Source organism: Euprymna scolopes, chromosome 6, assembly GCF_053919585.1.
Source record: "Euprymna scolopes isolate OS-2025 chromosome 6, ASM5391958v1, whole genome shotgun sequence".
In the NCBI taxonomy this organism is placed as follows: domain Eukaryota; kingdom Metazoa; phylum Mollusca; class Cephalopoda; order Sepiida; family Sepiolidae; genus Euprymna; species Euprymna scolopes.
This window is the reverse complement of record NC_136487.1, coordinates 103998862-104020235: the sequence shown is the minus strand read 5'-3', so window position 1 is coordinate 104020235 and position 21374 is coordinate 103998862. Positions and strand designations below refer to the sequence as shown.

Genomic DNA, 21374 nt, shown 5'->3' with positions numbered 1-21374 from the left:
AGGCTGTTTTTGAACCCAGTCAACGACAGGTACTTTTGCTAGTGTGTATATATATATATATATATATATATATATGTATACTAGCTGTACCCAGTCATATGTTGCTATGGCTCATGCACGCACACGCACATATGTAAACAAACCAACGCTACTGTAATAACTTGTTAATATTATTCTAAAAAATAGATCGCTACACACACGCACACTCACACTCACATGCACATGCAAACAAACATCACTGTAATAACTTGTTAATACAATTTTTTTTAAAAATAGCTCGCTACATGCATGCACACACAGGCAAACAAACAAACGCTACTGTAAGAACTTGTTAATAACGATTAAAAAAAAATAGCTGGCTAACATAATTGCATAAGCAGAACATTTAGTAATAAATAGTAGTATTTAAAGAAAAATGAAAAAATTTAGTCTATCATATGCACACACATACACACACACACGCAAACAAACAAGCACGACTGTAAGAATTTGTAAATACTGTTTTTAAAAAAAAGCAGGACTGTAAGAACTAATACATTCTAAAAAAATAGCATGGTAACCTAAGTGCATAAGAAAAGTGTTTATTAATGACATGTACGATTTACTGCATGAAAAATGAAAAGAACTTTAGGCTTTAAAACATATCTGTTAGTGGTGCCATGTTTTAATGTTAACCAAAATTTGAGAATTTTAAGTGCTCAGCCAATCAGAATGGATTGATTTCGGAAGGGAACTATTATTATTTCTGAACTGAAAGATTGGGTTATCTATGTTTTTATGATCCAGTTATCATGGGTCTAACCACAATATGTGTATAAAGTGTAGATTTCCTCCCAGCGTTGGTGGTAGAAGGACTAAATATCTAGAGGGAAAAATAGGAACTCCTTTCGCTAAAGATGTTGTGATTATGACGGTGTTCCTCCTTGGATGAAATGTAGCATTTTATTACAATGACTAAATGTGTCTAAAATGGCATTCTAAAGTTACATAAGATAGTGGCTAATAACCTAAACATTTGTATGTGGCATCTGTTGTTGCAAACGTACGGTACTTTGATCCAGAAGGGAATTTCTGCAATCAAGATATATATATATATCTAGCTGGACACATTAACCAGAGTTACCTGGTGGAAGCCTGCTCCATCCCCCAAAAGTAAACTAGAGTTGTTCTTAGTGGCCACTGCTGTCCTTGAACAATTGTGGACACTGGCGTCTGTGGCTGAAATGAAATAATCTGGGTTTCACTGGCAATTAGTGCTGGTTTGGGGTGATAATATGTTTCTTTTTTGCATGTATAAAAAGCAATTAAGGGAATGCATAAATCAGTATGAATTAATAAAATTACAAAATAAAACCAACACAAAGTCAAGTATCTGCAGAATGTCTTCTTGGTTCCTCCTCTTCTCTTTTCTCTCTCCTAACAATCGAACACAGCATATAATAACAAAACTCTAAAGCACGTCTGACAGCACTGACTTCTGCCAACAGTCTGCCCCTCCTCTTAACAACACAGGCTTTTTATATCGCAAAATCGTTCACCTCTATTTGCATATTCTTCTAACTCACGTGATCACTACTCTATAAATAAGAGTCTTGACCGTTTCTTTTCTTTCTTTTTATTTATTTTCGGTGACCGACCCGCACGTGGTCTATCCAGGTAAGTCACGCATTTCTCCACTAGGTCCATTAGAATAATAATAGAAAGTAAAAACAGAAGTTTTAGAAGTTAGGGATTCTCACCGTTTAGCGTGATCGAAATCAGTGGTAGCAGTCCTAGCTGTTTCCGTTTGTTGTTCAAGTTTTTCTCTTCTTTTCAACTCTTCCACCAATAATATTAAATGAAATTCCAGTTTTATGTCGTCCTTTTAATTGTGTAAAACAAAACAATTACTTGCTTCAGTTCACTTAAAGAAGTGAAGAAAGTAATTGTTTTGTTTTGCACATTTAAAGAAGATGACATAAAACTGGAATTTTATTTAATACTATTGGAGTATTGTCATGTTAATAATGGCGTTTGGAATAGATATCCCAAACTCCCCATGTTAAAAACGGCTTTCAGAATAGACCCCCTCCCCCAAGAACGGCTTTCAGAGTAGACAGCCCCCTTTTGGGGGTTGGAATAATTCATCCAAATTTAACAGTGATAATCGTCGTCAGCATTGTAAGAAGTCCCCCGGTCGCAGGTCACCAAATGAAACTGCAATGGTCGTGACCATCCTTCTCCCGGGAGCTCTTTACAAGATTTTTCTGCGTTGCAGGCTTTGTTGTAAGTTCCCGATGTTGGCATCCGCTGAAAATTATTTAGCTTTTCATGCAGGCCAAAAGAAAACAAACACAGCTGTGTTCTCGTCTACTAAAAGTTAATTCACACAATTTACAGGTGTTTTACATATGTACAATTGTTCAGTTCGATACACCAGAAAACAGTCCGGAATCTTATTCTTCGTTCTCTATGGTGGTGACGGTGGGCAGAAGGGGGTGTGGCGTCTCTCTTGTCTCAAGATTCGGCTCCAATCTATCTTTTCTGACCTGGACATTTGCTTATATATTGAGGAAAAGGGTTGGTTGGGGTAAACCGCTACACCAATCATCATTAACCTCTCCCTCCACCGACCTTACACTCAAAAAGACAGACGCCCTTGAGCTGGGTTTTGCCAAGCCAAGAACGAAATTATATTTCGTTCTAGCTTTCCAAATGACATCTTGTCATTTTTCTCAAACAATAAAACTATATATCTGTTTTACAAAAACACAATAAATTCATGCTTTCAATAATGCTTAACAGACAATACCAGCATAATTATCCGGCCTTACTCAGTGTTTAGGGGGCCTCAATCTCCCCCAATGGGAGATGTATCGCTCTGTAAGGTGGTCACGCCACAGCATACCCACCCGCAAAAGTCTAAAAAAAAAAAGAAAAAAGGTGAGACTGGCAGTGTTTGTAGGAGAGAATTAGATTTGTTTATAGTGCGTGGGTAAAACCTGGCAGCCAGTGCATTAAAGTGCAAGTCTTTATATCTCTATAAGTACTTGTCTCTGCAAAATTTGAAAGAGGTTTTCTTAATCAGCATAGTCAAAAAAGTCTTCATTTCTAAGAAAATTGTGGAGGTGGATCTAATCTTCAAATTTGCCCAACACCTTCCCCCAAAAAAGTAATTGTGCACAATCTCGAGAATCAGTCTGGAATCTATTACAATCGTCGCTGATCTAAAAATAATAGTTTCGGCAATATTATCTAACAGATTCGTACTGATTATGTTTGAATGTAATGTTATTTTAACATATGTGAAATATTTACAATTTAAAACTGTTAAACTATTTCCTGTTGCACATTCACCTTTTTGAAACTGATAAAAATGTAAAAAATGTGACACAATCATTGTTTTTGTGCTCATATTTCTGTAAATAAGCGTCTAAACAGTTTGACATAATAAATTAAATAAACATAGTCATTTAAAATAATAAGAATCAATTGATAAAATGTTTACATATTTTTGTATATTTTTATTATAAGTGGGGGTGGTGGTGAGGAAAACAACATTAAATAGAGTTAACTATAAAAATAGTTTGTATAGATTGTGCAGGTTTAAATAAAGTATATTAAAATAAATTACATATAAAAAAAGTAACTATGTAAAAAAAATATAATTACTGGAACAAATGCAGAAAGTGAGCAAGTGAGAGAGAGAGAGAGAGAGAGAGAGAGAGAAAATAAATGTTTTTGTCAGCATCGCCGTTTAGTGTTCTCTTTAGATATAGAGCGAGAAAGTGAAAGAGAGGGCAAGCGAGTGTAGTTTAAATAAAGTATATTAAAATAAATTACATATAAAAAAACGTAACTATGTTTGTAAAAAAATATAATTACTGGAACAAATGTAGAAAACAAGCGAGCGAGAGAGAATAAATGTTTGTTTTTCCTCAGCATCACTGTGTAATGTTTTTGTTTTTTCTGCATAAAAATCAATGTAAAAAGTGAGCAAGAGAGAGAGAGAGTGAGGGAGTAAGAAAAAGAGAGAGAGAATAAGACAGAGAAAGACAGAAAGAGCTGGGAAGAATATATACAGAGAGAGAGAATGCAAGAGAGGGAAAGAGAGAGACAGAGAGATGGAATACAAAATGCCACCGTATAATGTAAGAAATAACAACAACAAAAATCTTAATATTTTGCTCAAATAGACCTGCTGGTGTGTTTGTAAGTTAGGGTTTAGTATGTTTTCTTTAAAGAGCGACGCAATTTTGGAGTTTTTAAAGTGTTCATCTATTTAGGAAATATAATCATTCCGGAATATTATGAAACCCGCCGGTACGTCGTGTCACCCAGTAAGCCCTTCTTCAGTGCGTTGGTGGAATCGTCTTTGCTGCAATGTCCACAAGGCCGGATCTTCTGTGATCGTCTAGAGATTTCGTCTTTGGAGATACCGGGTGCTCGTTGACGGAAGCAGTTTCACAAGTAAAAAAAAATAATAATGAAAACATCAGCACATCAGCAAATCAAGAATTTTGAATAAACAAAAACTCTGGAGATTGGGTTATATGGAATGTATTAAAAGAAAACCATAAAAGAAATATATACAAACATATGTACAGTTTGGAGTATGAATTTGTAAGCAAGCATTTAAACTTCTAAGTGGGGCTTCACAGGTCCATTAATTTAACCCTTTTTTAGTTATCGGGCAATAGGCGGGGGGGAGAGAGGAGAGGTGAGGTGGCTTGATTCTCGGACTCGCTCTATTTTGCTCCGAGTTCCCCGACTCTCTCTTCTAATTCTGTTTTGCTCTGACTTTCTTGGTCTTTATATAGTAGAGCACTAGGCGGGGCGGCAATTCCCAATTCCTTCCCGACAAATCAGAGTGCTCGATAACCAAATCGTCTGATTCTCTCTCATTGGACAATTTGACTGGTGATAGAAATTGGCCACCTCCCACAATCCAAGAATAATTCTAACCCCTCCCCGATCAATCAAAAACGCCCGATGGAAAATAACCAGTTTTCTCTCATTGGATAATTTCCAAACTGCGTAATACGCGATAACCGCGTAAGTAAGAAAACTGCGTCCAAAAAAAAAAATGTTTTGTGAATTCTGCCCTTCGATGTGACACTTGTCATTATCAAAGGAAATAAACAATTTATTATTCTGTTAACATCTCGACAAAATATGTCATTGAAAATTGTCGGGTGGCAAAAATCTCTTGATGTATATTTCAAAACTGCGATTCGGTTTGAGAATGAAAACATTAGGAATGTTATTTTTGGTTCAAATGGTTTTATCAGAGTCATACTAAATCATTTAATATTTGATTCGAAAAACATTCTTTGAAGCCGACAAATGCGTGTGTGAAATTTTAATTCCAAAGAAATTATTTATCTTTGTTTTGATCTGTCACAAATATATTTTGTGACACCAACAAATGTAGTTTTTAGTTCAAAGCAAAAACATAATCTATCTGTTGTTGTTCCAGCTGACACATGAATTGTGTCCCCGAATTTGTCAACCACAAATGGTCGGCGCACTCTTTGAACCTGACCAATGCGTCTGTTCAACTTTAAATCAGAGAAAAAATATCAACAATCGAATTATGCTTTGAAGAAAGAAAGGAAAAAAAAATACTTTGGCAGAATTGAAGCCAGCAAATTATTTCTTCTTTTTCGATGTCGGCCCGGGACAAAAATATTAACATATAACTTTTAGTTAACCGGCGTTGCCCGGAATAAGATATTAACGTTAAATAAAAGCGTCACATCGACCCTAATGGTCTGACGCTGCCTCTCTTTGGTGTTACAATATAAAAATGTCAGATCTCAACCAATGAGATTACGTGGAATCTGGCTGGGGAGACATTATTTATGAGTTGGAGAATCTAAGATTATTGGTATGTTTATGTGTTTATGATCACGTTACGAAGGGCGAAACCCCACATTTCTTAAAAGTGCAGGTCCCCCCCCCCCATGATGACTGGGGGTGGTAGGAGGATTTTATATTTAGAGGGAAAAATAGGAATTACTTCCACTAAAGATGATACAATTGTGATGCTGTTGCTTTGCTGAAATGTAGGATTTTATTATAATGGCTAAAAGTGTCTAAAATGTCGTTCTAAAGTTACATAAGATAGTGGCTAATAGTATAGAAATAATAAATTTGTATGTGGCATCCGTTGTTGCAAACCTACAGTACTTTGTCCAGAGGGGAATTACTCCAATTAAAATATTTTATATGGAGATTATATATATCACATATATTTATATAATACCTGTATCATATATATTATATATATATATTTTATATATATATTAAATAATGAAAGGAAGTCTTTTTTTTTTTCTTTACCTGCACTTAAAGCATTAATTGAAAATAAAAATTACAAATTTCCACCGTGTCGCAGTGGTTAACATGAACTATCGAGAAGTGTTTGATGGAAAATTGGGAAACATACCAGGAGTTGCAACCCTACAACTTAAGCTAAATGCTATTCCAGCTATAATGCCTAATAGAAAGACACCCGTGGCGGTATGACTAGAACTGGGTCAGCCAAATAGTCCTCCAAAGAAAAAAGAATAGAATCTTAAGAATATGCCTGAACTCTCATGAATTCAACAAAGCACTCATGCAAGAACACTACATCATGCCTATCCTCAGAGATACTCTCCACGGCATGGAGGATGCAAAGATATTCATCAAGGCAGAACTATCTTCAGAATATTGGCATGTTGAACTTGATGAAGCCTCCAGCAATTTTATCACATTCCAAACATGTTTTGGTCAATACTGTTGGTATCGACTATCCTTTGGTCTAAACTTGGCAGCCAAAATATTTCAAAGGAAGCTGGTAGAGTAATTCCAGGACATGAAAGGAATCATCATCATTATTGACGACTTGGTGGTTTATGGAACTAACCAGGAGGAACATAACAGACGACTTCACAGCCTTCTCCAAAAATGCCAGACAATAGTTAAACCCCAAAAAGTTTAAAACAGGCCTAGATGCTATTATTTTCATGGAGCATCGCTTCACCAAGGAGGGTTGACCCCCAAAAAATTAGAGCCGTGACTGACATGCTGGCTCCGGAAGCTATTAGAGTTCTGTGAAGATTTCTCAGCATGTATAACTATGTTGGGAAATTTATACCCAACCTCACGACAATCTTAAAGCCCTCCCAGGATTTAACAAAAAGACGTCACATGGACGTGGTCAAAGGCACAGCAATCGGCCTTCAATACGGCCAAAGACATGATAAGCAAAGTGGCAGTGCTCTCCTACTTAAGGAACTCACACTTGAAAATGATGCGAGTAAGTATGGGTTGCGAGCAGCTCTGATCCAAGAAAAGTCGGCTATGCAAGCTATTCCCAATCAGACTCCGAAAGAAGATATGCCCAAATTAAAAAAGAGATGCCTTCAGTGGCGTATCATCTGGAAAAATTTCACCATTACACACATGGAAGGAAAGTGAATGTTCTCGCTGACTATAAACCACTTGTGTCAATCTGCCAGAAGCCACTAGCAAAAGCACCTAAATGGCTTCAAAACTTGTTGCTATGGGCTCAACATTGTGATTCCCCTATCAGATACAAACCAGGAAAAGAAATCGCATTAGCAGACGCCCTCTTATATGTACCTACAGACAAACCAAAAGCAGAAGAGCCCATGACGGTAAATAATCTAATGATGCACCCCATCAAAGACCGCATGTTTCTGAGATCAGATCCAAGACACTGAAAAATCCTATCATGAAGATATTAGCCGAGGTTATTGCAACAGGCTGGCCCAGCAACAAAAGACTGTTGTCTGATTCAGTAAAACCCTTCTTTGACTACAGGGATGAGTTGACAACACAAGGTGGACTAATACTAAAAAAACAAAGAATAGTCATACATCATTCTATGAGAATGGAAATGAAACAAAAATATCACACTGGCCATCTCTTGTCTCAGAAGAGTGAGAGAACTATTCTAGCCAGGTATACCCACTGAAATATGCTAATACGTCCAAGCCTGTGCCACATGCATAACATATGTAGACCAGCAGAGCCACTCAGAATCACAGAAGTACCAAGAAGACCCTAGCAACGAGTTGCTGCAGACATTTTCTCACTGGGTTGGAAGTGAATATCTAGTCACAATGGGCCAACATAGCAGTTTTTTTGAAGTGGATAAGCTCAACAGCTCAACCTCAGATGCAATGATTAGTCGTTTTAGAAGCCATTTTGCCAGGTATTGTATACTAGACATTCTCATTTCTGACAACGGACCCCAATTCTCATCTAACATATGTCGAAAGTTTGAAAAAGATTAGACATTTAATCATGAAACAATATCCCTCAGCAATAGTCAAGCAAACGGTGCTGCTGAAGTGGCTATGAAATTAATGAAGTGTCTAATGAGGAAGTGCAAGGCATCGGAAGAGGACATACTACCTGGGCTACTAAACATGCGGAATATACCAACCGAGAGTTTCAAATATTAGCCCAGCACAAAGGCTACTAGGACAACAGACAACGGAACGAACAAAAACAACAGTACCAACCATGGAGGCCTTGCTGAAGCCCAGTTACGCTTACTCGCATCATCAGATGCAAAAAGAGAGAAGATAAGAAGCTGAGGTAACAGAGCAAAAGCAGAGAACTGAGTCAAATTCATGTGGGCAGCAATGTTTGGGTCCAACCGCTAAGACTTATGTAAAAGAATGGGAGGAAGCCACAGTAAGGAAAAGGTTGACTGGTCGGTCGTACGAAGTGGAAAATGCAAGCAGACAGTGATACCGCTGCAACTGTCATTTTATACACCAAACATTACAATCAAAACACTCTTTCCCAATACAATAACCAAAAGGCACTCTAAGATAGAAAGTCTCACCCCAGACAATGAAACAAGCAGACACAAGAAGATGGAAGCAGTAACAGACTAACAAAAGTCAAACAAAGGACCAGTATCACCAGTACAAACAACATTGGGCCAAGTCATAAAAAAGCCTGCCAGATATTGTGAATGAATCAAACGATCTATCCTAAAGGACATATCTTTCTCCCCTCTCCCCGCTAATAAAAAAAAGAAAGAAAGAATCTTATATATATATAAAAGCGAAAATGTATGTGTATATGTATGTTCGCTTTTCCTCGATGTCCACGAAAGGCTTCTTTCAGAGAAGCGCTTGCTCGCTTCACAACTTCTTAAAACTTTTTATATCATCTATAAGTTGTAATATCTCAGAATTACCCACGGAGCTCGCCTGTCTATTTAATTTTATTGACTTTCAAACGTTAATTATTCCACATTTCCCGCATCGGCATGCGTTACATTCAGTTTTCGGTATAAAAAAATGCGAAACTCGACTCTAATCACAGGCCGAAAGCCAGTTTGTTCAATGTCGACTTCGTCATATCAGACTGTAGCTTTCATTTCGCTCCTCCTAATAAACAGGGAGTGGGTTTTTAAAAACAAACAAACCGATTTATTCAAAACTGTCCCGCACAAAATAACTGCTGAATACCTATCGGCGTCACGTCAATCAAAAACGTGCACCTGTTTTTTTTTAAACACTTTACAACTGTGCGTCATCAACGCTTCGGGTTTTTTTCACATACCCCGAAAAACACCCGGGGCAATGCCGGGTACCACTCGCTAGTCTATAATATAAATCTCACGTGTCTGTTTAAATGTATATATGTATGTTTGTATGTCTGCCTAAAACTTTTGACACAGGCAATGAATTTTCACAAGATTGTAATCGTTTTGAAGCGTGACCCTTCAGAGGACAAATATCGAAAAATTAGCTAAAGACATTAATTCCGTCACCCTTAACTGGGCACTTTTCTACAGAGAGGGGTTGCTTTTTTCGCCGATATTTTCGAAAGTCATCTCCTCTTTTCGATTGACTAACCTTAATTTAAACCTTCGCCACTTCCGGTTTGGTGATGGACACAACAGCAAAGATGACGCTTTTTTTTAACGTTCTTTTCCTCCTTCGCGGTACGGGTTCGAGCCTGCCTGCCTGCTTACTACGACTTTTTTTCTCAACACACATCTCCAAACACCCGAGCAATTCCAGGCGCCCAGGCTAGTATATATATATATATATATATATATATATATATATATATATATATATTTCAGAAGTTTTGGTTTCGGTTTCGATTCAAGCTGATGCACCCAAGTTATATCGATATATTTTTTTTATTTTTTGCAACTTTATATATATAAAATCGATTAACTCTATGATAATACATACGGAATTTGCAAGAATTAAAATATATTTAAGCATACTTTACGATCGGGCTACGCCGGGCGTCCCTGCTAGCTTAGATAAATAATTTTGCAGTTTTAACAAATAAGCTACAATAATCTCAGAGCGTCTCTATTTACACTGAACATCTACAGAATGCCAACATCAATATATTACATATGAATATTTAACATCAATATATTACATATGAATATTTGGGAGTGTATTACTGTACAGATAGATTCGAAAAAGTTGTCAAAAAACAAATATAGACAAATAAATGTTATCAAAGGCAAGATAAGTTATTTTTCTACCTAACTGGATATGTTTTTTGTGTTTTTTATTCAATGTAACATGTTTATTCAGCTCGAAAAGCATACAGTGTTTACCGATGCATTGGAAAATTCAAGATGGCGCCTCAATCCCTCTTTAACACAGTAAGTTTGGAAAAAGGTGTTATAAATAAAAAACTAGACAAAATACTGTTAAAAACCCGCCGAATATATGTCAACCTATGTCACGGTAACATATATTGAGCGAGTTTTTAACAGTATTTTATACAGTTTTTTTATTTATATGTAAGCCGTCTGGGGAGCTAACCGCTTCAATATAATTCCAGAAACATATAGTGAGAAAACACGGAACATTTTATATATTGAATATACTATATTTATAATTTTTTTAAGTTAAAATATGGAGTTTGGGGGGAAAGCGATTTTTGAAAATTTCAGACGATAAAAGTTAAAAATCTAGCGATTTTCTGGAGATTTCTTTCTCCTGATCTTGCGGGTTTTTTATCTCAGTTGCCAACATTGCATCACTAAAAAAACACTACAGGCTTAATGTAAACAGAATGTGTTTACAATATCGTAAATTTTCAATGGGTTTAATCACATGATTATTGATAATGTAACCATGTGATTGAAATTTAATTTAAATTAACCACACGTGGTCACTTTGCTATCAAATATTCATCGAAAAATGGTAGGTACACACAAAATGAATGCCGACGCTCAAAGTGTATACACATTTTGACTCCTCCCTTTACTTAAAAATTCACCAAAAATCAGGAAATTAACCAATTTTAATGAAAATTGCAGTCTTTTTCAAATAATGATCACAGAATATAATGAACTAATTATTTTTACTTAACTCTTAGTGAAAATGTTTTATTTTGTTTAAACAAAAAATACCTTTACTAAAGTTATGGTTTTCAGTAGTAAATAAAAAACGCAAGAATTTATTTTTGCTTTTTTTAAGCACCGTAATTTGTAACAATACATAACTCTTAGTGAAAATGTTTTATTTTGTTTAAACAAAAAATACCTTGACTAAAGTTATGGTTTTCAGTAGTAAATAAAAAACGCAAGAATTTATTTTTGCTTTTTTTAAGCATCGTAATTTGTAACAATAAAAAATAATTTTTACAGTAACATTATGAAAAAAGCCCCTAAAGTCCGTATTAACGAATTCGATATAACTCGAAGAAAAATGAATTCTCGCATACTATTCAGGAAATTAAAGATTCAATTAGATTCCTATTTCAGTCACCTAAATTATTTAGGGTGAAATGAGTTTAGGAATTTATAGCCAAACCTAAATATTTTTTTCATTTTTTTTGCTTAAAAAAAATAGCATTAATACAGTAAGTTAGGTAAAATTTGCATAGAATGCTCTGCTTTACGGTTGTTGTAAAAATGGAACGGAAATTCGAATTTCGTTCCCTTTTAAATTCGGTACATTTTTACATTACGTCCAACTCATCGTTCACATTCGACACGTCAACTTTTATAGCTTTTCGGGTATTCTGGCAAGGTTAGGGGTGTCTATTCCGAAAGCCGTTCTTAACATGGGTAGATTGGTAGGTGTGTCAGAAATTTCGTGAAAAATAGTGAATAATTCCACCCCGTCTTTCCAAGCTTATAACTCCTCGAAAAATATAACTCAAGCCCTAATTTTTTTTCCAATTAAAGGAGCAAGGACCTAGGTTTCATTAAAAAAAAAACAAAAAAAAAAAACAAACGACATGTTTTTTTTTATAAAAAGGTTTTAACTTCGGGCTTTACAGGTAAATTTCTAAAAAACACTACTTTTTTGTTTTAAATTTGAATATATTATTTATTGACCTTTTCTCTTCAATTTGTGATATATAACACTTTGGTGAATAAATTATTTACTTCTTAATAGACATTTCAAAATGGGAGGCGTGAATTATTCTACCCCCTGTCTTTCAAAGCTTATAACTCCTCGAAAAATGTAATTCAAGCCCTAATTTTTTTTTTCAATTAAAGGAGTAAGGACCAAGGTTTCATACAAAAAAAAAACAAAAGAAAAAACAAACAACGTGGTTTAAAAAAAAGGTTTTTAACTTCGAACTTTTAAGTAAATTTCTAAAAAAACACTACTTTTTTTGTTTTAAATTTGTTTTAAATTATCAACCTTTTCTCTTCAATTTGTGATATATAAAACTTTGGTGAGTAAATTAATTATTTACTTTTTACTAGACACTTGAAAATGGGGGGGGCGTGAATTAAAAAAAAAACGTTTGTCTAAAATATTATATGCGGTTTATTGGAAAGAACATAAAATTTCACATTGACCCTGAAAATATCGTAAAAATAGAATCAATAGAAAAATTTTGATAGATTTTTAAAGTTTAAAAATTGAAAAATATTGAGTTCGTAAAATTCATTAGTTTTTTAAAAAATAAAAAAAAATATTTCTATTACTTTAATAGTTTATTTTGGAAGTATAATCCATAAAGAAAATAAACAACCCACTTTTAAAAGAGAAATTACGAGATTTTTATATTTTATTCGCAGTTTCGTGATAGGGGTGTAAAAAATTCCTACAAAAATTCTGATGCATCTACTAGATTGGAGTGTTTATTCGTTGTAAACGTACCCGACAACCTATAAATGTCGACATTTCCAATGTGAATGGTAAGCTGGACTTATGTAAAAAATAACAAAAAGATATACCAAACTGACTTTTTCGTTTAAAAATGGAATTATTTCCCTTTCGTTATTAACTTTTTTTTTTTTAATAAATATTTTGTGTTTTATATACATAAAGTACAATTGTTGAATGTTACTGTTTTGATTATATTTGTTTGGGGGGGGCACAATTAAAAAATTAAGAAAGATTAAAACGAAGCGAAATTTAAGTTTACGTTCCATTTTTGCAACAACCATAAAACAGCGCATACTCATCAAGTTTTATCGTAATTTATAAGCATAATATTGAAACACTAAATCAACATTTTATTTATTTTTTTGCATAATTAATGATGGAAGTATTTTTCTGTTTATTTTCTTAACATCTGTTAAAAAAATAATTTGTACATTCTCTTGACAAAAAGAATCAAACTTTTCTCTACTTTCACATGTGTTCCATTTTAACAAACTGAGCCACAGCAACGCGTGGCCGGGTACAGCTAGTAATAAATAAATTTCAATTTCCCTAACTCCCATCCACCATCCCTCATAAGGAGGGAGATGTTACATATATAAACAATACAGTGCCCTTTCTCTGTGTAACACTCCTTGTAGAGATACACTTCCCCTACTGACTTCTCCTTGGTTGGGGTAACTGACCTTGGAGAGGAGAGTGCGACTTCCGGCATCACCGGCAATAAAATATATTTGATTTCTCCCAAGCTATGTGTTGTTTATCCATTTTATACAAATGTCTACACATGTAACATATAATATATATATATATATATGTATATATATATGTATATATATATGTATATATATATATATATATATATATATATATATATATATATACATACTCCTATAAATTCGTTTTTCTTTTGTGTGTATTGATATTCATATTAAAAACCCTCTTTTTTATTTATTTAAAAAGAAAATACAATTTTTTTTTTTTTTTTTTTTTTTTTTTTTTTTTATATATGGGTTGTGGAAATGCATTCACTAGCAAAAGATCTAGCTAATTTGCATATTCTTTTTAAACATTCATTTTAATTAATTCCCTATTAGTTTTTTCGGTTTTCTTATGGGATGATCATCTAGAGTTAACTATTACGTGTAATTATATTCATGCAGATATTCTACATGATTTATACTTGCATAATATTTGCGTAAAATCTTTACATTAAACAAAAAATTGTTTCCATATATATTTATGCATACGTATATATTTTTGTTTAATCTATTAGTCTATCTATCTATATATCTATAAAAGTGAAAGTGTCTGTCTGTGTGTGTCTGTGTACATTTCCCTATGCAATAACTCTGTTAATTTTTAGTCTACAGACTCGAAATTTGATATACAGGGTACTGAGATTTGGGAAAATCGATGTGATCGGGTTTCGGCCAGTAATTTGGCGATTAAGGGGTCAAAGTTCAACGATTTGACCTTTGAGAACTCTACCAAACTCCTCCGACAATTTTTGGTCTACACACTTGAAATTTTAGATATAGGTTCGTTGGACATGGATCTAACTTAATAACTTGAGTTGAGCCCAAAACAATAAATTTTAAGGGGTCATAATAGGGGTCAAAGTTTTTAAAAAATTGAACTCTGCGGTCTATTCCAAATTACTCAGACAATTTCTGGTCTAAATATTTGAAATTTTACATAAAGAGTATTCAGAGATAGGGCAAGCTTTTCCATCAGTTTGGGTCGAAAATTTTTAGTTACCAATATATAAATGTATGTATGTATGTCTGTTTGCATGTCTGTCTTAAACTTTCAATAGAAGCAACGGATTTTACCAAGATCAGTATCGTTTTAAAGTTCGACCTTTCATACAACAAATATCGAAAAATTGGCTAAAAACATTAATACCTTCCCCTTCACCTAGGCACTTTTCTACAGGGGGGGTCACTTTTTTCGCCAATATTTTTGAAAGTCATCCTCTCCTTTAGATTGTCTAGCCTTAATTTTAAAAAATGTCGCTTCCGGTTTGGTGGTGGTCGTAACAGCATAAATGTTAGGTTTTACCCCGTTCTTTTCCTCCTTTGCGGTATGGGTTCGAGCCTGCCTTCCTACTACCACTTTTTTATTTTTTTGCTCAACATACACATCCAAACACCCGGGCAACGCCGGGCTGAAATGCTAGTATATATATAAAAAAGTTGTCTGTGTGTCTGTCTGTGTACATTTTCCTACACAATAACTCTGTCAATTTTTAGTCTACAGGCTCGAAATTTGATATACAGTGTACAGAGATTTGGGAAAATCTTTGTGATGGGTTTTCGGCTAGAAATTTGGCTGTTAAGGGGTCAAAGTTCACCGATTTGACCTTTGAGAACTCTACCAAACTCCTCCGCCAATTTTGGGTCTAAACACTTGAAATTTTAGATATAGGTTCCTTGGACATAGATCTAACTTAATAATTTGATTTGAACCCAAAACAATAAATGTTAATGTATAGGGGTCAAAGTTTTAAAAAATTGACTTCTGCGGTTTCTACCAAATTACTCAGACAATTTCTGGTCTAAATATTTGAAATTTTACATAAAGGGTATTCACAGTAGGGTAAGCTTTTTAATCGGTTTGTGTTGAAAATTTTTAGTTACCAATATATAAATGTATGTATGTATGTATGTATGTCTGCCTTAGACTTTCAACAGAGGCGACGGATTTTACCAAGACAAATATTGAAAAATTGGCTAAAAACATTAATATCTTCACCTTCAAATGAGCACTTTTCTACAGGGGGGGTCGCTTTTTTCGCCGATATTTTTGAAAGTTATCCTCTACTTTTGATTGTCTAGCTTTAATTTAAACACAAGTCACTTCCGGTTTGGCGGTGGTCGTAACAGCAAAGATATCAAGTTTTTTTCTGTTCTTTTCCTCTTTCGCGGTTCAAGCCTGCTTTCCTATTAGCACATTTTTTTTTTTTTTCTCAACATGCACATCCAAACACCCAGGCAACGCCGGGCTGAAATGCTAGTCTATATATCTATAAAAGTTAATGTGTCTGTCTGTAATCTGTCTGTCTGCGTGTCTGTATACATTTCCCTACGCAAATAAATTTGATATACAGGGCACTGAGATTTGGGAAAATCTTTGTGATCGGTTTTCGGCCAGAAATTTGGCTGTTAAGGGGTCAAAGTTCAACGATTTGACCTTTGAGAACTCTATCAAACTCCTCCAACAATTTTGGGTCTTAAACACTTAAAATTTTAGATATAGGTTCCTTGGACATGGATCTAACTTAATAACTTAATTTCAGCCCAAAACAATAAATGTTAAGGGGTCATAATAGGGGTAAAATTTAAAAAATTGACCGTTTTTTTTTTGTTTGTTTTTTTGCTCAGCATACACCTCCAAACACCCAAGCAACGCCGGGCACCCATGCTAGTATATATATATATATATATATATATATATATATATATATATATATATACACTAGCATTTCAGACCGGCGTTGCCCGGGTGTTTGTATGTGTATGCTGAGCAAAAAAAAAAAAAAAAGAAACGGTCAAGTTTTTTAACTTATTAACCCTATTATGACCCCTTTACAATTTATTGTTTTGGGCTCAAATCAAGTTATTAAGTTAGATCCATGTCCAGGGAACCTATATCTAAAATTTCAAGTGTTTAGACCCCAAATTGTCGGAGGAGTTTGGTAGAGTTCTCAAAGGTCAAATCGTTGAACTTTGACCCCTTAATCGCCAAATTTCTGTCCGAAAACCAATCACATAGATTTTCCCAAATCTCAGTACCTTATATATCAAATTTCGAGTCTGTACACTAAAAATTGAGTAATTGCGTAGGGAAATGTACACAGACATATACACAGACACGTTCACTTTTATATATATATATATATATATATATATAAAAGTTTCTTTGTAAATAGAAAAGAGATTTTTAATATGACTATCAATGCACAAAAAAAAAACAAATTTATATATATATATATATATATATATATATATATATATATATATATATATATATACTAGCATGGGTGCCCGGCGTTGCCCGGGTGTTTTGAGGTGTATGCTGAGCAAAACCAAAAAAAAAAAAAAACGGTCAATTTTTTTAACTTTAACCCCTATTATTACCCTTTAAAATTTATTGTTTAGGGCTCAAATAAAGTAATTAAGTTAGATCCATGTCCAAGGAATCTATATCCAAAATTACACGTGCTCAGACCCAAAATTGTAGGAGGAGTTTGGTAGAGTTCTCAAAGGTCAAATCGTTGAACTTTGACCCCTTAACAGCCAAATTTTTGTCCGAAAACCAATCACATCGATTTTTCCAAATCTCAGTACCCTGGATAAATTTCGAATCTGTGGGCTTAAAATTGACAGAGTTATTGCGTAGGGAAATGTACACAGACACACACAGACACTTTCACTTTTATAGATATATATATCTATATATCTATAAAAGTGAACGTGTCTGTCTGTCTATCTGTCTGTCTGTGTGTCTGTCTGTCTGTGTACATTTCCCTACGCAATAACTCTGTCAATTTTTAGTCTATAGATTCGAAATTTGAAATACCGGGTACTGAGATTTGAGAAAATCGATGTGACGGGTGTCAGCCAGAAATTTGGCTGTTAAGGGGTCAAATTTCAACGATTTGACCTTTAAGAACTCTACCAAACTCCTCCGACAATTTTGGGTCTAGACACTTGAAATTTTAGATTTAGGTTCCTTGAACCTGGATCTAACTTAATAAAGTGATTTGAGCCCGAAACAATAAATTTTAAGGGGTCATAATAGGGGTCAAAGTTTTAAAAAATTAACCATTTTTTTTTGTTTTTTTGCTTTTTTTGCACAGCATACACCTCCAAACACCCGAGCAACGCCGGGCACCCCTGCTAGTATATATATATATATATATATATATATATATATATATATATATATATATATAAATACATGTACTATCAATATTTAGTAAATGAGCTCTCGCTCTCAATGACAGCTGCACATCTTCAACTACAAGAACGCATCAGTTCTTGACAATCCTTAATACTAATTTTAGCATATTCTTCTTGAAGCTTCACTCACAAATCCTCCATGTTTTAGTGGGATTTCTTTCCATAACTTTCATTCCTAAGGTCTTTCAAAGATTTTCTATTGGATTTAAGTCAGGACTTTGTCGTGGTCAATCCATAATTTCGAAATCTTGCTCGCTAAGATAACTCATTACTACCTTTGCCTTGTGACATGGGCATTATCTTGCATAAAAGTAGCCAGGAAACCTGAATTCTGTATGATTACAACAATGTTTTTATAGATCTGCGCGTTTATACGAGTTTGTAACCGGACAAGAGGCATCGTACCTTGGCTAGAAAACATTCCAAATACCATGACGCTTCCGCCTCAAAACTTGACAGTTTTCTTAGTACACTTTGCACTCAATTTTTCACCAATATGTCTCTAAAGAGAGATTGTTTTTTTCCATCATTTCCAAATAAATTATATTTTCTTTCATCACTGAAAAATACTTTTACCCAATTTTCATATGTCCGAATTACACACCTATTTGCAAACTCTAATCTCTTCTTATTCTTCAAACTAATAAGTGGTTTCTTTCTTGGGGTTCGATAAACAGCACTATTTCTTGCAGTCATCTAGAAACAGTCTGTCTTGAATGAGGTACTATTTATAACCCTTTTAATTTCTTTGCCAGACTTAAAAATGGTCCTTTAGTGACATACGCTGCATTATTGGATCTTCTCTTGCTGAAGTTTTGCAAGGTCTGCCGGTTTTAACTATTTTGTCAGTATTATTGTAAGCAACCCTGCCTACAACACTCTTGGAACGTTTTACTTTCTCTGGAATCTCTCTAATGGTGTGCTTTTCCTTGTGTAGTCTCAGAGAGTAATCAAGTTTTTGGCATTCTGCCATGGTGCCAGCTGATGCAACGTTTACAAATGACTAAGTAAGACTTATTCTTTAGAGGAAATCAAAAAATTTGAATATAGCATACTGTTTACATTGTTTTTCTCAATTTTGTCCTTTACTGTTGGACGTTTCTATTTTGAAAATAAATAAATGTTATAATTCTTTTTCTATCCTTTGCAAATGATTCAAATTTTAGTATGTTATTATGGATGATAACGACTACCAGTTGTCACATTTTCAGCTTTTCACATTTGTTATTTCTAACAAATATTTGGTTTTTAAATTTTGTCCTTTAGTTTTGGATGCTAATATATATATCCCCTAAAACCCTGACCTTGATGTAGGGAAGACTTTCTGCAATGGTTTCAAAGGATCTGAAATAACAGCAAGGGGAGACTTGATTCCAAATATTTCTTATATGTTATATTTCCTTCTTTTGGAAATGGAGTACGATTATGAATATCTCCAGTTCCAGTATCAAATAATCCTTATACACTATGGAATTTATTTTTTGTATGAAAACCAAAAAAGGGAGATATAATATATGAGAAATATTTGGAATCAAGTCTCCCAATGCTGTTATTATTTGAAACCATAGCAGTAAGTTTTACTCTCCCCTCAATCAAAGTCAGAGGTTTGGGGAAAATATCAGATATTTTGTAGTTCATATGCAATGCTAGGAAAACTAATGACTATGATTGAAACATTGGTAAAGGTGCAGTATCTTTCCACCCTCCAAAAACTTAAGGGAGAGGGGCGTCTGTTATGTTATGCTCGTTTAAAAGATAATGACCTGAATTGTGTAGTGAGTTATGTGACATTTGCCCTTAAAGTCGCACATTAAGGTGATCATCCATCATCCGGACCTTATATTTGGCATATTTTTACAACCATAAAATATTTTAATAATCCAAAAATCCTTTAAAATTACCACTATTAAAGGTTTTCAAGGGTGCTGAAGATGAAAAGAATGTTTAAAATGCTAGCAAACGAGTAGTTTCCAAAATATAAGAAAATTATAGTTCAAAAAGTGGGGGATCACTTTTGTATATTAATTGAATGTAAAATGAGTACCAACTATATGGCCACCATTTTTTGTGGGGGGGACTCTGTTATTTTTTTTTTAGGGGTGGTGTTCATGGTGGCCTGGTAGACCAACACAAAACCTACTTTAAAAACTTGTCTTTTATAGGTTTTCGGGTGTGCTGAAAACATATATCGAATTTAAATTAGTGCTAAGATATTCAGGGAGTTTGCTAGGAGAAATGATTTGACATCATCTAAGTTAGATCTGAGTCACGGATATTTGTAAATGCAAGTCTCAAGAGAGGAGGCGAATTCTTTGAGTGTGTGTCTGGTTTGAACGTTTCTTTTTTTGGGGGGTGGGGGAGCTGTCATTTCATTTTATTTCTTAGTTACAGATCTAGGGTGAGGTGCTAGGCAAAATGGATGTGCATAGCCACCACCATGCAAAACAGGTAGACTATCAGTCGGCTCTTTATCTACAGGAATGTGGCCTCGGGAATGCCCACAAGAGATGAGTGCAGGGCCCCTATCCATGCGCGACATGGCACTACAAACATCCTGATATTATACAACTGATAATAGAGCAGTCACTCTAAGCATTACCAAAGAGTTAGGGTTCCTTTACTGTCAGTCGGAAACATAACCAGCAACTGTCAAACTGGTACGCTCAAACCTGTCCGACAGCAGTTCAATCATGTTAGCATATATGGTAAACAAGCACCCCCAAGATGCCCAAGTGTAGGGGAAGGGAATGAGGCAAATGTGGGGGATGGCATTCATTACCCTAGTCAGGAAACAAGGCTAAGCACGGGATGTATCTAATGAGTCTCTGCGGCCACACCTCTGCTCCTGGCTAATAAGCAAAGAAGAAGTATGGAAGCCGGGCAATAGGGAGAGCCTATCTACTTCTTAAGCAGTTTAAGTTTGCAAACCAGTGAGCTCTAGGAAGGTTGTCATCAAGGACTGAGGAAGCATCTCTCCCCCATTTGGTGCCAAGATGTATGAGGTCAGTGGCACAGGTTTACAAATCGGAATTTTCCTTCTAGATGAATGAACCGACCAGATCTATGGGTCCATCAGCACCAATAGAGTCTTTCCCCCGTGCCCGGCTTCAAAGCCAGGTATTTCTATGCCCCCGAAGTGATAGTTTGGATTCATAGAGTTAGTATCAAAGAATTAGTATCTGCTTTGAAGTTACACTTCTCAGAATAGGATTAAAATTAGAAGATGTAATTAAAAGGAGGTATGTATGAGTGTGGTGTGTAGATTTAAGGATAATATCTATTA

The 21374-nt window shown here is 34.7% G+C and overlaps 1 protein-coding gene across 2 annotated transcripts in view; it reads left to right on the top strand.

Annotated features, from left to right (window-relative positions):
• Window positions 1-21374, top strand: part of LOC145277829 (uncharacterized) — a 432180-nt gene that overhangs the window by 16201 nt on the left and 394605 nt on the right. The gene's annotated exons all lie outside the window — the stretch shown is intronic.